The 16,385-nt window shown below is 37.8% G+C and overlaps 1 protein-coding gene across 4 annotated transcripts in view; it reads right to left on the bottom strand.

The window, feature by feature from the left end:
• The window catches only part of LOC149661988 (irregular chiasm C-roughest protein-like), a 189,720-nt gene that overhangs the window by 144,988 nt on the left and 28,347 nt on the right, over positions 1–16,385 (bottom strand). The gene's annotated exons all lie outside the window — the stretch shown is intronic.

Genomic DNA, 16,385 nt, shown 5'->3' with positions numbered 1-16,385 from the left:
GAAGACATGGCATAACGTCGCTAAAAGCCTGTTTAGTTCCTGCCCCGAAGCCCTAGGAACCGTCGTAGGATTCAAGGTAAAGTTTGACCACAACCCAACCCAAAGAAGGGACAAATGACTTACAAGGGCACGCTCGTAAACGTAAGACACCTGCCTTTGTTGTGGTCAAACCTTAGGTTGAAACACGGACCAAAGTTGTTGCGTAACTCTTCTTCCATCAAAACACTTTTGGAGAGTTGCGGAAGAAGGTTTTTATTTCTTTTTCTTTTCCTTTCTTAGATCTCTAGTGGCTCAGAGAGAGAGAGAGAGAGAGATAGAGGGCACGTCCACTATCCTTCCATATTTGATTTGCGAAACTTAAAAACAACGAGACACCACGGTATATTTTTCAAAGTGAGATTGCACCAAATACCAAGGACAGCTTCCCTATTTATCAAGCCCATAGTCCTTTCAACCGTCCATAGTGTATTCTTAAGGTGAAATACGTTATAGTACTCTAAATGGAGGTTGTGAATCGAGAGAGCTAGACCGAAGGCTATTCAACCTATAGGATACGTCATCCATCGATTATGGTGCTGTTACGCTGTAGTAAGTTGCACGAGGAGAAAAGATTTCAACACCGAAAGAAGTGATTTTTTTTTCTTCTTTCGCTCACTAAATGGACATTACTATATACAGTAGAAAAAAGTCTCCGTGGCAGCCAAATAGTCAAGACCAGCACGAGATAACTGGCCAGCGACCCGCATTCCTTTTTTCATTCCACCACCTAGGTGATACAAAAGGACACAACTACACAATCTTGGGTATATTTTTTTTCTTGGGGAAAAGCAAACATACCACCCAATCTTTTTTACACCAAAAATATTTTAGCTACTTTCCAAGAGAGGCCTGACCAGTGCTTGTTTGAACGTTAACTCAGTCTGTTGGTTTCCCCGTAAAACACGTGGACTTTTAGAGAAGTTGACATTAAGGGGTGTTAACCGAACCGCATATGAATATTTTACAAATTACGCTTGGACAAATTGGCCAAGTTGAAAGTTATTTTAAACTTGTCTAACATTGTTAATTACAGGATGGTTGAGTTCCATATCGTTTCGATTAGGATACGCGTCCTCAAACAGACACTGCGATTTACTTCCGGCTATTTAAATCCGGGGACATTATCATAATTCAAGACGCGGGGGTATAGAAATTAAATTTAAATTTTGTCCCCATAGAAAGTTTTCGGGGCGGCAAATTTTTATTCCTATAGGATGATGATGGCTTGGGGGGGGGCGCGTAAAAGAAAAAGAGGGATTTTTGGTATCTCATTAGTATGCGTTCTGTCAACGCGGCGTCCGAACGATTTTGAACGAAGCGCGTTGGCGATAAGTTCCGGGTGGAGGCGTTCCAGCTGAGGTTAAAGGTCGAAGCTATCCCCGTCCAGAAAAGTCTCTAGTCTTCTTAGTAAAAGAGAAGTCCAGTTATCGATTTTTCGGGGAGCTCGGAAAAATTCCTTTAAACCGGAAAGATAGCTATAGGAGAAGCTCGGGAAGAAAGAAAGAGTGTTCCCAGGGCGGCCCCGGTCGAAGGACTCCCGAACTATTCCAGCTAGGGGCTTCCGTCAGGGTTTTATACTGCGCGACGCCGAGTCCCTCAGGTCATTCTTTAGCGGCTCGAAACGTCTAATCCCATACCCCTATACCTTCCCAGCACCACGGTGCTAGCTTCTAGCAACGCTGTTTCACGACATCCTCGAGAACTCATTTCGCCCGCGGCCTCCGAATGAAAAAGACCACTAAAAGAGACTCAGTTGGAAGCTACACAGTAAAGGGAGAAAAGAGAGCTGGCCCGATCCCCGCGCCACTTTTTCATTTGCCGGAAAACATATTTGTAAAATTATTATAGCAGCGCGATAAGAAGAAGAAACATTGGGTAGAAGAAGAAGAAGACTCGGCTAAGAAATAAAAAGATAAAAATTATCCCCATCCCACCCCCGGACCCTAAAATTAAACCAGTTTAACGACTATCACATTGGTTCTCATACGCCAATAAAGGGAATATGAATTGACGGAGAATTTCTCTTATAATTTCATTATCTCTTTAACTATTCCTCTCATTTAGATTTTAGTTATATAGTTAAACAAAAAATAATCCCCGTACTTTTAAATTTAAATACAAGTATAATGAGATTAAAAAAGAAATTTATACGGTCGAGGGAAAGAAGAGCTCTTTGGGCTATTAAAGCCAAATGCCGGACATTACACTAAGCCTCGTCTTTCGCCATGCCTCATTTTAAAAGCGAAACGCGTGACTTGAAACGCTGCCCTCGTATTTCACGGAGATGAAAAAAAAATTGGATTTAAAAATAGATGGTATATATGGAAGCGCGTAGAGATTTTCCCCTTCAAAATTATTAGTTATCAGCTCAGCGTCCCCGGCTCGTACTTTAAATTTCTAATGGCCATTTATTCGTAAATATGTAAGGCATGAGAGAGCTTATATTCCTATTTCGCGCGGGAGTTTAATCCACGTGGTGTTAAAAGCATTCGCGAGACCGGGAGTCCTCGAGCTGGGCAGGAGTGGGAGAGTGCCACTATCGCCAATGTTGCAGGACGTTTCCCGCCAAATTCTCTTAAGCATTCGCTTATTTCTTTCACCTCCCCCCCTTTCCTTCTACATATCCTTTGGTTTTGCTATTTCCGAAGTGGTAGAAGAAAAAGGGCGTAAGAATTGATTCAATCTACCAATGAAAGACGTGTATTATTATAGTTTCAAACTTTAAAACTACAGCGTTTTCAATAAAAGACGCGAAGGAGTTTGTTAGTCATTACAAAGAATTGAATATTCAGGAAGGAATTAAAATAATTCCTGGTAAGAAGCGTAAATGGGCAATCATCAATGCGGACATTTTTCAATGGTAAGAAATAAGGCTATCAACCCCTTTTTCGCGCAATTGCTTTGGCGCGAGACATCCCTAAATGCTTTCTTCCTCGCGTGCCTCTACGACGCTCTTTGGTGCTCTCTTCTGGATCTTTTTAAAACGCTTCTCGCGCCTTTTACGTAAAAGACGTAGGGGGTGCTGGAAAAAAGATTGGTCGTTCCATTTGCATTGAAAGGCGACACAGTTCAAGGAGACGACGCGCCAAGGAGGAGCGAGAGGAGAAGGAGAAAGAACAAGAAGTTTTTAAATTGAATACGACATTCCCCGTTTTAACATCTTTCTATGAGTAATGGCGAAGATTATTTAGCGCTTTTATTCTCGTTCCGTTCGTTGTTCGAGTGCCACCACTCGTTTTATCAAAATATTCTTCTTCTTATAACGATATTCTATAAGAAAAATACTATAGAATAGAATTTAAAGGGACGCTGATACTGACTGACTCCGGCCATGATTAAAAAATAAAATAATTTTTTTTAACCTGCTGAAAGTATTTCATAATTCAAAAGTCAAGCACCTGTCTGGAATTACAATAAAAAGAAATTAAGCTAGTTTAATTTGAAGGTCGAATAAAAGATCTCGGAATATAAAAATATCTCTTTTGATACTTGTAACGCTTCAAATGGTATTTACATAATGATAAGCGCGGTTTTTTTGTTAATGATATTTCGAGACCCGGCGGTAGGTATAATTATTGAAAGATACTGCGTCTAAGCTTGATTCTAGTATCGTTTTATAACGATGTTTCAAAAAAGGTTTTAGCTAGTGACTGCTGTAGAGGTTTCAAACACAATCATTAAGTATAAATCCATCATGAAAAATTCCGTAGTAGATAAACAAATTATGCCTGCAGATAAAATTAAATACATTGAGTTCTTTGAGAGATATTATTTATTTATTTTGGGAGAGAAAAAGGGTGGTATGAAGAGTTAAAGCTCTGCCAAACACTGTTAACAATTTTCAAGACTAGTTAGTCCGCGGCATGGTGACTCTGGTGTAAGCGAGATTACCCTCGCCGCCTATCTAGCTGTAAATGCGGCATTTTCTACTTTATTTTTTCTTTTTTTCTCCAGAGGTCCGGGGGCTTCCCTGTTTGGGTGGCTTGTCAAGCGTGGAAAGAAGCCTAAAAGGGGACGACGCAACAACGCCGCTCTTCCCATTGCCACTCAATCTTATTAGCAGCCAGCGAACGAGGGGTTGGGTTGGGTCGTTGTACAGAAACGAGTACACGAAGTAGGGCGGGATATGAAGGGACAATCGTAACTTCCGCTATTGTCCAAGGCCTAAAGGGACCGCGTGCACTTCGAGTATGCCCATACAGATTAAATAGGCGAATACCGCATCGATTAGTTCTACCAAAGTCATCAAATCTTCGAAATTCACTCTGTTTTTCCATACTTTAACTATTTATTAGGCTCAATGTACATTGCGATCTTTATACGTTTAAGTAACTCTTTTTCCGAATAAGTTAGAAACACGTGTCGCCAAAGTTGCACTTTTTCCGTAAAACCATTATCACCCTTGGTATAATTTCAAGGTGAAAAGATGAACGTACTATGAAAGAGATGTTGAGGATACGTTCACGAACGGGAGTTTCGCGTTCAATTGCTACCAAAGGATACGAAAGAAGATGACGAAGATGAGAGCGAAAGAGGAGAGAGATTCGCTGGATAAAAAGAGGAGAGAAATGTAGGAGCAAACAAATTGAAAAGAGTCTCTCTTGGAAAATTTTCCTTCTCTCTCTCTAGCTGGACGTACAGTTCGACGCGAAGACGGGCGACTATTTCGTATATTGGTCCGAAAGCCCGTAAACTAAGTCTCGATGGCGGTCCTCTTTCTATTGTGAGCTCGATCCGCGTGCAGGGAGTAGGAAGGATGGATGGATGCATGGTGGGAAGTGATGTTAAAGAATAAAAGAAATCCCGCGCGGGCGGATGAGTTGAGGGGATTTCGGGTGTCGCGGAGAAGTAATCTCGACTCTGGGAGAAACGAGGCTGTATATAAAGGAGGAAGAAGTGGGGGGGGGGAGAAAATAGGAAACGAAAGTTTTCCCTAAATAGGAAGGATGTAAGGATGGGGAAAAAGAGAATTTCGAGGCGCGCGGGGTCACGAAGAAGGGGTCAACTTTCTCCGGGATTGCCCTTCTCCTTAACGTCTACGCCAAGCTACTGATGTCCGATTATGGGATGGGAGGATGCCAGCTAGTCCTCAGCGCTAGGTCGTTCGGACTAAATGCGGGCGTCGGGGGAACGGACTCGGTGAGACCAAATCGGAAGAGAAAAGTCTGATAAGCGGAAGAAAACCCGGCCCTTGGCCGCATTTAGACGAGCGTTAACGAAAGAGTAACACGCCTGGCTATATCCCCGGAGTGAAAGAAAAGGAGTTGATAACCCACGCTTCGCTTAAAACAGAGAGACTCCCTACATATATATAGTGATAAGAAGGCGTAAATAAAGATCTTACAAATGACCCTCTGAATGAGAAACTGAGAGTGTGTGTGTGTGTGTGTGTGTGTGAGCTCTGCCAACTTTTACCGAATATAGAATTAAGTTTCCAAGGCCATACGCGACCTATATTATTACGATTACAAATTAATTTAGAGAATTTCGTTTTTTAGACAAGCGCTTTAAACTTTAAAAACATTTACTTCTATGCTAGAGCTAGCCACTCAAAAATTAATTTGTTACTACTTTCTTAAAGAGAGAGAGAGAGAGAGAGAGAGAGAGAGAGAGAGAGAGAGAGAGAGAGAGAGAGAGAGAGAGAGAGAGAGAGAGAGAGAGAGAGAGAGAGAGAGAGAGAGAGAAACTAAGTGACCTAAAATTAAAATCCAAGACGTTTCTGTTACCGCGATGAAAACTACAGGGACCATTTTCCGAGCTCTGAAATTTGTTTTTTATTTTTTCATTTCTCCTCCATTCGTCTCCAACTAGTGGCAGCGGTGGTGTGTTATTTTAAGAGGAGAGAGAGAGAGAGAAAACGGAGGGTAATTACAACATCCTAAGGCTAAAATAACTCTTTTCCGAGTATTCCACGAGGGATAATTAAAAAGTCCCCTCAATAAGAAAATGGTTTTCCTTTCTCCAACAGCAGCGAGTGAGCGAGGAAATGTAACTAAGAAGAGAATAAGGTGTACAAAAACATGACTAATCACCCTCCTTATTTCTAGCCCACTTAAATAATTCTTCATTCACCCTTCCAGAGAAAGGGGGTTTAATTTTTTTCTTTTTCCAAAACATAGACTTCATATCTCGGAACAAACATTAATAACCCAGTGTTTTTTTAAAAAACTCATTCTTCTTTAATATCACCTCCGTAATAAACGGTCCCTTGTTGGGGAATGGGATCATAGTGGAAATGAACGTATTCCCCTATATAAAATGTGTTTTTTCCTTAAGGAAATTTGTTCATTCCTAGGTTGAAAGTTAATATATACTCCATCGAAATCCGCAGCCATTTATATCAATGTTAGACGACCTTAAAAAGTAAGGTATAGAAGACTAACCCTAACATATCGGAAACCGTCGGTATTTCTCAATAAAAGATTTTACCAAAAATAGAGCTAGAATACGGTGTTATCTATGGCGGTTTCAAAAGGGGTTTCACTTGGATATTTCTTTTTTAGTAAATTCAGGACGCCAAATAAACAAAGCCTTTTCGATATAGAACGCCTCGATAGGATTTGTAGAATTCGAAAATCTCGTACCCCCCAACATCCCCTCCCGTTAGTCTTTGGGGAATTGAAAACGGTTCCTTACACCCTCCCCTTTTCCTTATGTAACGATATCGAGACTATAGAAAAAAGTAAGTAAGAACAACGTCTTAAACCCCCGTTGAGACAATAGAGACCTGTCGTAAGTCTAACAGGCGTCCAACTGAGTATACTGATATACATTTAACAGTCAAATAAAGAATAAAATGGATCTCAAACTTAAGAATAATTAATAACTTATGACATCACTTCTCTTAAAACCCCAAAAACCTTGAAAATTTGAAAATCATAATCATAATAAATTTAAAATATATTTTTAAATAACGCATTTAAACGCTTTCAACGCCTCATTTTGAAAACCAAAATTATCTTCATACATTGTACGTTAGAACATGAAAAAAAAATATATAAAAAGAAATATATGTATATAAAAGTTGCACTGATAAGCGCGTTTCAAAACTAAAATAATATAAAAAAAAATGTTGTTTTTTGTGCGAAATAAGCCTTTTTTCCAAGAAAAAAATTTATATATATCCGTAAAACAAATGGAGGTGAATCCCTGGCTAAAGAATCGTACTCCCCTCTTTTCTCCTGACCCCCATCCCCTGATGAAATATGAGCCTGTTGAAAGAACGTTTAGAAGAAGAATATGTTTTTACGTCATTTTTCTTAGATAACGTCCACTCTAATAGACTTAAAAAGCTTCCTCTTCAGAATGCGCAATCGATCCTAAGTTTCTGGCCCCTACAGGCCTTCGCTTGAAATACCCCGCTTGTATTATTTTTGATATCAAGGTACAACATTCTTTACCTTAGATTCAGACTAGAGATTCCATTATTTTCCTTATCTGACTGCTGAGGCTAAAAAGGTTTTTTTTTATTATTATTTTCCTGTTTTATTTTATTTTTGATAAAAACATTTGACTGAAGAAGTTTATAGTTTGTTTTTCTTAAAGGTTCTCCTTAAGAAGATGGTAAATAAATCTAATTGGGTCTCATTGCATTGATTTTATGACTGAAAAATAACAAGAAATCAATAATAACAAGAAATGAAAAGGAATGAAAAAAAGTTCCCCTTTAGAAGTGTTTTAACTGCTAAGCTTCAGTGTAAGCGGCTGAACCGACTTCCAGGGGCAATCTTTTATTTGGAAGAGAAACAATTTTTCCAATTAATATTTACAAAATCAAATTAACTTAATTTCACAGTTTGATATCGGTATTGGGGAAGGGGGGATGTGAGAACAAGGTCATTGACAACTATTTTCTTGTCGCGTTATTGGTTTATTCGTTCAGTTAGCTGTCCGGATTTTGTACAAGCGACACATTGGGGTAACAAGGCGTAAGAGGAAAAAAAATAAAAGATAAGCGAGGACGAAGAGGGACGAAGAGGGTTAAGTTTTACCGTCGATTGAACCAAGCAATATACCGCGTTAAATTTCCGTTGCCCTTTTTCAGTGTCTTATTTAAGACGATGTTAAAAAAGAAAACAAAGCGTATATACGGGAGCTGGCTGGCCATAAGGCGGCGAGGGGGTGATCTTTATAGCCGGCCATTTCTCGTCGATGTTTGTTGGGTTTTTGAACGAACAAACGCGAATTTTCTTCCGCTCGGACAGAGCCTCGGTTTGCGGAGGCCCAAGGATCAAAAGCGTATACTTTAAGAGAAACGAGGATGAGGATGGGGAGAGAGGCCGGGATAAGGTCTTCCTCCATCTTTTTCGTACGGTTTCTTTCTTTTTAAAGTGGAAAACCCCGTCCCGATATTTATTATCCCTTAACGACGTCCATAACAAAACTATCGCTTGGTCGCGTATAGAAAGTTAAGTCAAAGCCTATAAGAGCCAGTCTAAAGAAAAAGAAACATGGCAGGCGGCCCAGGGTTCATACAACTTTTGGAAAACAAATTTCACTGAGATTTCCAGGTTTTTTCCCATATATGGAGTATCCTATGGAGCAAATGTTAATGAAGGAAGGGGGGACAAATATGACTATTACAGAATCAAAGGTCATCCCCGTATACTAGTAGAACCAGAGTTATTAGCCTCCAAAGTATACTGTAATGTTAATCCTATGGAGGGTATGTTTATGAACTCGGCCCCTGTTTGACGCAAATTTCCCTGAATTTTACTAAAAATTCGATAATTTCCCTGAATTTTCCCTGAGATTTTTGTCAACTATTTATTTCCCTGATTTTTCCAGGTTTGTATGAACCCTGGCAGCACAAAGGGTGTATAGGCTTTATAATGACACAAATAGAAGAAAATCGGGATTCGGGAGCTCATGGAAGATGTTTTAGTTAGAACGTGCATAGCGGATCTATTTGAATAATTTCGTTTCATCACTAAGCCTACGAATGTTCACTGAAGTTAACAACAAGCTAAATAGAAATAGAAGTAAAAAGAAATAAGAAAAATAACAACAACTCAATATCGATCAATTCGTGAAACATGCAGGAAGTGGAACACGACGGTTTACTATTTCTTTTTCAACACGCAAAGCAGAGTTTTTCTCAATCTCAAATAGCGTAGAGAGACACGGTTATTTTTTTCCTTTCAGTAATTTTTTTCTTCGCTAACAACGTTCCTAATGGAAATCAATTTGAACCATTATCTCATAGCTCGGGTGACGCAAACATAAAAAACCTAGCGGTAATGAAAGATGTAATCTTAGCTCGGTCTTAAACCCTCGAAAGAATTATGCGAATTTGAAATAAGATTAAACATAAGAGACACGCGGAACAAAAGGGGTTAACTAAATTCAAACTCTGATTTCTTTTTTTCTTTATCTTTTGCTTTCGACTCCCTTTTTCCCAATCGCGTTTGTTAACATCAGTTTGCACGATCCCTTTTGGGTGTTGGTTTAATTTATTACTGCACCTAACGAATAAAGAAATCTCCTAAGAAAAATATCGAGGAAAAAGACAGACTAAGTAAGAGATGAGGAGGAGGAAGTAAAAGCGGAAGTAGAGAAAGAGAGAAACGAATTTAATCAACCGCTACAATAAATATTGGGTTAAAAGGGTTCTTGCAGAGGGGAGATATATAGTATGAAAGGATTTAAGAAACGGAGGACGCCGGGGGATCCAAAAAACGTCAATTCGGAGGGATGTGTTTACGCGAGAAATGGGCAAAGAGCCAGAGTTTGGCAGCTCAAAAAGGGGCGGCGGTAAAAAAAAGAAGCGAACGTAAAAAGTTATATTAATTGCAATTTGCATTAATGACCGGGAAGGCGGAGGATAAAAAGACCGCTACTACCACCAGCAATATCGATTAAAAACCTCGGTTTTGGGAAATAGTAAAAAAGGGGGACGTCCCTACGCTACTGAGATACGACTGCAAATTTAGTATATGCCTGTTGAAAAGCGCGAGCCTGCATTGCGCTATCAAAACCCCAAAACTCTCCGGGACGAATTTTTAATCTCAAGTTCCTACTACAGTTAACTTCGTACACCAATGCGCGAATTTAGTTTGCGAAATGTACCTTAAAACGTGGTCAAATCTCCCAGTCAGATTGAACACAAGAGTGTAGTTTTCCTTCGGTAAAAAAACACAGTAACAACGTTTTAGATCGCTAGAGTTTGTGGTGAGAGAAGTTTTGAGCCGCGTGAACCGAAAACTCTAGTGTACTATATGGAAAGCGGGAAGGAGTGAGAGAGACTGCGAGGTTCAAGAGTGGAACTCGCGTTTCACGAGCTGTAATTAGAATTAACGATCGGAACGGGGTATACGGGGGTAAGAAGAAGGGTACGTAGCTCTTACACTAGCTAGATATCCGACTTAGTTTTCTCTCTCTCTCTCTCGGTGGGCCTTGTAAACGTAATTATCTAACACGCAGACCGATTAGTGTGGTCAACGGCGTGGCAAAAATAACGGCACACGGTCACGACAGGCTGAGAGCTTGCCAGCGCTCCCCGTAACCTGACTCCTATATCTACTTGCTCCCTTGATTCCGAGAGAGAGAAGAATTAAGGAGAAATTTGTGCTTTTTGGAAATTGGGAGTCTAGATATTATTACGACTCTCGAGTCTCGCCGTAGCGGGCCGAAGATTATTAGCGTTCCTGGTTTATACGTGGAGTTACGTCGCCTACCCCATGCGTAACTCACGCCGTTAACTAGTTTAAATGGTTTTTATATTACACGTTAGAAGGGAAGTAAAGCTATTACTCGTAATGATATAACAATAGCTATAGAGGTAACTATCTAACCTAAGACCATTAAACCTCATGGACTCGAATGATAAACGAGAAAACTCAGTTCATCAACTGGCGTCACTAGTGGAGAAATCTTTTGATTCAATTCAATTCAATGGTCTTAGATATAAATTTCAAGTAGGGTATTTTACAAATTATGTCATAATAAAATTTCCTTTTTTCTTCAGCTTAGTAACTCGTTTCTTCGTCTGACTCTATCTTGGCGTACACGTAGACGTTTCTACAAGGTCAATATCGCGATTATTTTTATCGATATCATGAAATATTAAATATATATATATTTTTTCCAAATTATGACTTACGTATATACCTATATACATTTGTAAATGAAAGAAAAAAAAGATCGTAAATAGCAGCAAAGTATATCAGAAATTGCAGTTTTGAAATATAAATCACGTGAAACTGAACGAGCTCGTGGGAATAAAAGCTATACGAGTTTGAAATAAAAACTTACGAAATCGACTGACTTTTCATATAACTTGAGCGTATAATTGACAAATATATATTCGGGATTTTGTATTTAGTTATTTCACAATTTTCGAAGCCATAAAATTAAATTTGTCGCTCTAAAATATTACATAATATATAAATCATAAAGAGAAGAAAAAATATGAATTCCGCGAATTTTTATTTTCTATTCGGTATAGTAGATTTCGAGTCGAATTTTCCATCGCATTCAAAAAAATACTGAAAAAATATATTTTATACGGTTTTCTATTTAAGGAAGCGTAAATGTCTTGAGACATTTTTATATATATCGAGAGCCGCATGCAACGTCATAATTTATATTAATTTTTTCTTCTCCTCAGCTTCTTTGTATTTTCGCCCTCAATTTTTACATTTTGGAGAAATAGCGAGGAAAATATTCAGTTACCATAAAGAGAGCTGCTAAGCCTCGTGCCATGTAACTTTAAGGCTTTATATCGGAAACAGTTTCGATATACGAAAAGAGCGACAGTATAGCGACGTCGTCGAAAGGGGGGGGGGGAAGAAAAAGCAGAAAACATTAGTCAAAAAGGAGGAGATCAAAATTGAAATGGATGGCATGAAGGGATTCCCCGCATCCTCAAAAAAAAAATAAAGAAAAAACAGAAACTAGGGATGCAGTTCAAAGAAAAAAAAATCGCGCAAATAAAAGGACAACAATTTTATCAAAGAGAAAATTGAAAAGAACGGGGTAAAAATTTATTCAAGCAAAATTGAATATTTTCTTAATAAAGGGGGATTGACGCGTATTCACCGAAAGGGTTTAATTTAATTTCTTATATACGCAATATGTAGAAATGTAAATTTCAAACCCTCTGACCAGTTGGGCCATTATAAATTATATTTCCAATTAAACATGATTATCAACTGTTGTTACATATAATAGATTAAATGCCTCGTATAGAGGAGTCGGCGTTAGAAGCGTCTTAAGCTGAAAAATATAGCGTCAATTATGACAGGCGGTTGGTTATCTCTAAAGGGAAAATCGTTAAATAAAACTGCCCATATAACCGCCATAACGGACATGTCCTTGATAAGAAACAGATAACCTAACTATACCCATAACAATATTTCCAGTATACCCTTCATAAACCACGTAATACGTCCATAAAAATCCATCCATACAATTTTTTTAAACACAATACAAATGGTGGGATAGTTATAATACCAACAATTATCTTGTATTTACGATGAAATTAAGTCAAGGCTTAACGTCTTTAATCATGGATTAATCTTTCCTTAAATTATTAGACGCCCAAAGAATAATTATAATAAAAACCACTCAGAAGGAAGTTTCCCAGCAGCGCACCACAAATATGGCGGGAGAAAGGTATTTGGAAATGACTGCAAAGGACAGCTAGGTTGAGACAGCTTAAACAGAGCTATTGGATAAGAGAGAATAAAGGAAAAAGAAAATAATAAAAAGATGAGAAGAATAAGAGAAAGACGACATGGAACCAAAAAGAAGAATGAAAAAAATGGGACAAAAACCGCAAACCAATAAGGCGACGGTCGTACATTTTCTTAGAGTATGACCCTATCAATGACCCAGCCTCGCCTTCGCCTAACCCGGGCTACGCTTATTGTCCCAATCGAGTCTTGAAGAAAAAAAAGGGTGGATTCTACGTTTTTATGAAGTCGGCTATAAAGAAAACGAGAGACAGAAAGTGAAAAAGAAGAAGATAAACCTCGCGAGAGGAAGAAGATTCCCGATCGAAAAGAAACCGTGGAAAAAGCGAAAATAGTAGAGAGAAAAGAGGTATGTACATCGTGGCTGCAGCCAAGACAAACTGAAACATTTACCAACGTCTCTTTGCTAGATCTATTTTATCTTTCAAACGAGGGAACGAAAGAACGGCGACGTCAAATGGTTACCGATTGATTTTCGACCCGAAACCTAAGCTTTTATCATATTTAAGCTCAAAAGAAATAAATAGAGAAGATCCCAGACCGAAGTGAATGGATGGATGTTTGAACAGAATCACGTTTTTTATCGGAAACACTTAAACTTAACTAAAAAAAAATAGTAAGAAAATATTCTTAGTAACATTTTTTTTTATAAAGCTGTTTACCGAACTTAGAACTTGGCATAGCTTCAACACCAGTGATGATAATTTGCATAAATGACAAATTAAAATTACATTCCAAATTCTTTACGAAATTATGGGGACCTGAAGGCTTTTACCCCCATAAATATACTTCAAGCTTGCTTTGACTGGAGAATTTTAAAAGAATGAATGGTTTAGAAATAAGCATAGTAAGATGGTTGAAATATTTTGAAAAGACAATTAAGGCGCGATTCCTCGAATTTTATAATAAAGATACAATACGGAAGAAAAATCATCGTAGCGAATAATTCACTCGCGATATATAATTCATTCATCGAATAGAATATTATGAATTATTCAAGCTCTCCCTTGAAAATTGAAAGCTCGCATTGTAGTGAGGTTTAGTTAAAAACGTCATTCGGTAATCTTCGGAGAATTTAATATTCCGTAAAGTATTTAATACATTCTTCCTCTAGCGGAAGAAAGACAATTAAAATTATAAAAGAGCTGGAAGGGGAATTTTAAGCCTTGGTAAATGCTAGGGAATTCCCCCAAGAATGAAGATACCTAATTTAAAACTCTGATTTTTGAAATTAAAAATTCAAGAATATATTAAAAGGACAGTTTCCTGGAAAAATTCAAAACGGTGAAATCTTAGAAAATTCTTTTCCCCATGTTTCACTATAAATATTTCTAGGAATTCCAGATGAAATTATGACGTCTCTCTCTGAAAAATGATTCCGATATGTAATTGGATATCAAATGTAGAGTTTTTCCGCGTTTTATTTTTCAAACATTCATCAAATACCCGGCGGTGTGTATTGACTTCATCTTATATTCATCCCCATCGTTTTATATAGTAAGTGGGAGATGTTATTTGCGAGGAAAGCGGTAATTTCTAGAAGAAAATAATATTGAATAATTTGAAACCACGTGGGAGGGAATGTAATTCAAATGAAAGAATATCTTGATAAACCGACTTTGATAAACAAAACTAAATTAACAAATTTAAATTATTACTTTATATTTAAAAGGCTTCAGTTAAGTTTTGGTGGCTTTGAAGTTACTAAATTGTTTATAGTAAAGTTTATATTTCTGTATATTCTTAATTGTACAAACAATAATTAACACAAGGGAGAAGTTAACTTAAAGGGGTATATTTTTCCATACATTTTCTACGAGCCCCTGTAGAAATGTTTATCACGCAATGCACCAATGTTTAAGTCAAAGCCGACTTCCAGGCTGACTTTATTACAAATGAATTCATTTGAAACTAATACTTTTTAATTATTATTCGTTAAATTGAATATTTTAAATATTGTTTAACTAATAATATCCATTCAACATTTTCCACCACTCTTATTTCGCAAAATTCCATGAAAGCCCATGCATTTTATACTTTCCAAAAATCTGGGGCAATCATTCAAGTTACTTAAGAAATGCTTGGTAAAACGGAAACTATATCACAAAGTCAGAAAGATACATTTTGGCATTTTCCTTCGATCAATAAGTATTCCCACTAGAGTTCCATTCCGTATTTTTTTCTTGGAAATACTTAACTTCACTACATCAGAACGTATAAAAAAAGATATACAGCCAGGCAGTTCCCCCCCAGAAGGCATTTCTCATTACTTTAAAAGACATTTGAGGCGAGTTATATCTTAGAGGAGGTCCAAGGAGGCTAAGTAAACCGATAAAGGGTTAGTTTTTTTCCTGAACCATTCCTGCAGCACGCTGGCCAAAAACTTTTAACATCATAAACAACCTAACCTCTAAAATCCCTTTAGCCCCTTAAAAACGAAACGAGTTGTACAGAGTCAACGAAACATGAGCGAGAGAGAGAGAGAAAAAAGTAAATAAGAGCTACGAGGAACAAAAAATACATATTTTTAAAAGAATGGGGGTTTTTTTCGTGCAGTTTTTCTGTGAAAACTGAACGTATGTACAAACTGACAAAATGTGAGATAATGGTAACGTTTCTTCAATAACTAAAATAAAGCCAAAGAAATCAGCCATCCAACTATAGCGGACATCAGACTGAGAATTCATATTGTTCTCCGTTTCTCAAAGGAGTTTTTAGGAGAATATAGTTAAGGGTATATTGCAAACTATGGTTGGTTTTGATGTAAAGTCGAGCGACGCGGATCAACTCAAAAATTTGTCATACGTAGCGGGGGCCAAATGCCACTTGAAAACTCTAATAAATCATTTTGGAAATCCTTATCTAAAACAAGGGAAATACGATTTAGGAATATTAATGGCTACGTGTGTACGTGTAACTCGAGAAATTACATCAACATAATAATGTTAAACCTCTAAGGTTTTCTAGAAACTAACACTAAAAATCGCAGTAAAAAGTGGAATTTCGGCCCCAAAAGCTGAAGAAAACTCTAGAATCACACCATACCCAAGACTAGTTAGGAGCTGTGATGGAACTTCCTCACAAACTCGTTTTTCGCGTATAAGAGCTGCAGAAACACAAAACACACCCAAGGTCACCCCAACTCCGTTTCAATAAGTTACGTTGTATAACAACACACGTAGCCAATGAAAATAAAAAGCATTCCATCACCTTCCTTGTCATATACCCCATTCTCTAAACCTTTAGCGGAATATGTATACCTAATAGATCTATCTGGACATAAACCATACAACCCTTCAAGGGCTTTTGTTTTATGTATAGTTTTTCATAGACTTAAACATAAAGTAGGTGACCATCCCCCTTACAAGGGTTAACTACAATGGTATGATTATAGAACGTCGAGTCTACGCAAACTCGAGCGTGAATGTTCGTATATACCTTCAATGCATTTTCCGAGTGGTATTTTGATTTAGTCGTTGTTAGACTCGCTGTAAACTGAGCGAAACAAAGCAGAATTACGTACCGCCCCGTTTTGGCAATTTACTATTTTACACAGTAGGGAAGTTTTGGTATAATGTTAAAAGTCTCCTAAATTGCTTAAAACGAGACAAAAGACGTTGAAACGAGAGGTTTGGATGAATACTACTCCGA

The sequence above is a fragment of the Phalangium opilio genome, unplaced genomic scaffold, assembly GCF_054372755.1.
Source record: "Phalangium opilio isolate 3A_F unplaced genomic scaffold, DU_Popi_V2 ptg000070l_1, whole genome shotgun sequence".
Classification (NCBI taxonomy): Eukaryota; Metazoa; Arthropoda; class Arachnida; order Opiliones; family Phalangiidae; genus Phalangium; species Phalangium opilio.
Note: the sequence above shows the minus strand (reverse complement) of the source record. Positions and strands in the feature narration are given on the sequence as shown.